This window comes from Limulus polyphemus, unplaced genomic scaffold (assembly GCF_000517525.1).
Source record: "Limulus polyphemus unplaced genomic scaffold, Limulus_polyphemus-2.1.2 Scaffold954, whole genome shotgun sequence".
Classification (NCBI taxonomy): Eukaryota; Metazoa; Arthropoda; class Merostomata; order Xiphosura; family Limulidae; genus Limulus; species Limulus polyphemus.
In genome coordinates this window covers 41,078-42,029 of record NW_013666564.1, presented here as the reverse complement: position 1 = coordinate 42,029, position 952 = coordinate 41,078, and positions in this window count along the sequence as shown.

Below are 952 nucleotides of genomic sequence, written 5' to 3'. Positions count from 1 at the left end.
TTTTGTTGTTTGCTTCTGGCCTACGTAGATTTTTTGTTGTACCGGCCTATCCATATCTTCACAGTTTCTTACCTTTGGATACTTCTCCTGGCCGATGATGGTGGAATTTTTTTCCACCGAAACATGTAGAGTTTTTAATTGTTATATATTTGCTGTTAACTTTGTGTAATAAATTATTGTGCATTTGTAAACGTTAGAGTTCTTATTTATTTTATTATCTATACTAATATAACATAACCTTAAAACATTCAGGAAAACTTGAGGTAACAAACAATGGGAGGTGGCATTTTGCATGTATGAAAGAGCGTGACTCAATTTCTGAAACCAATACACAGCGTGGGCACAAGTAAATAGACACTACCTTTTCAGAACAAAATGAAAATTTTCAGTCATATTCACATGAATTGATATATTTATAATTTAATTAATATGTAGTAGATCTTCCTTTCGCTTCGTGGAGTTCGTTGATCCTTTGGGGCATCGTGAGAATCATCTCGTCAATTTTAGATTGTGGGATTTTCGCCCACTCTTGCTTCAAAACTTGGAGTATATCGCTCTTCGAAGTTGGTTTTTTGGTTGTTTCTTGACTTGCCGGTCGAGTATAGCCCAGAGGTTTTCGATGAGGTTCATGTCAGGAGATTGGCTTGGCCAGGGCAACTTCTGGATACCATTTTCTTCCTGCCACTTTTGGGTGTTTCTAGCAGTGTGACACGGTGCTCCATCTTCCTGGAATAACGTTGTGTTCTTGTCCACGAAACCCGAGGAATAAAGTGGCAAGAGTCCTTCCTCCAATATTTCGATGTATTTCGCAAAATGTATGTTGCCAACGCACTCCACTAAGCTCGATCTCCCACCAACCCAACCAGCTCCCCAAACCATCACGCTGAAACCACCATGCTTCACAGTTGGCTGCAATCTGTTGGGCCAAAACTCTTGGTGAGGCATTCTCCAG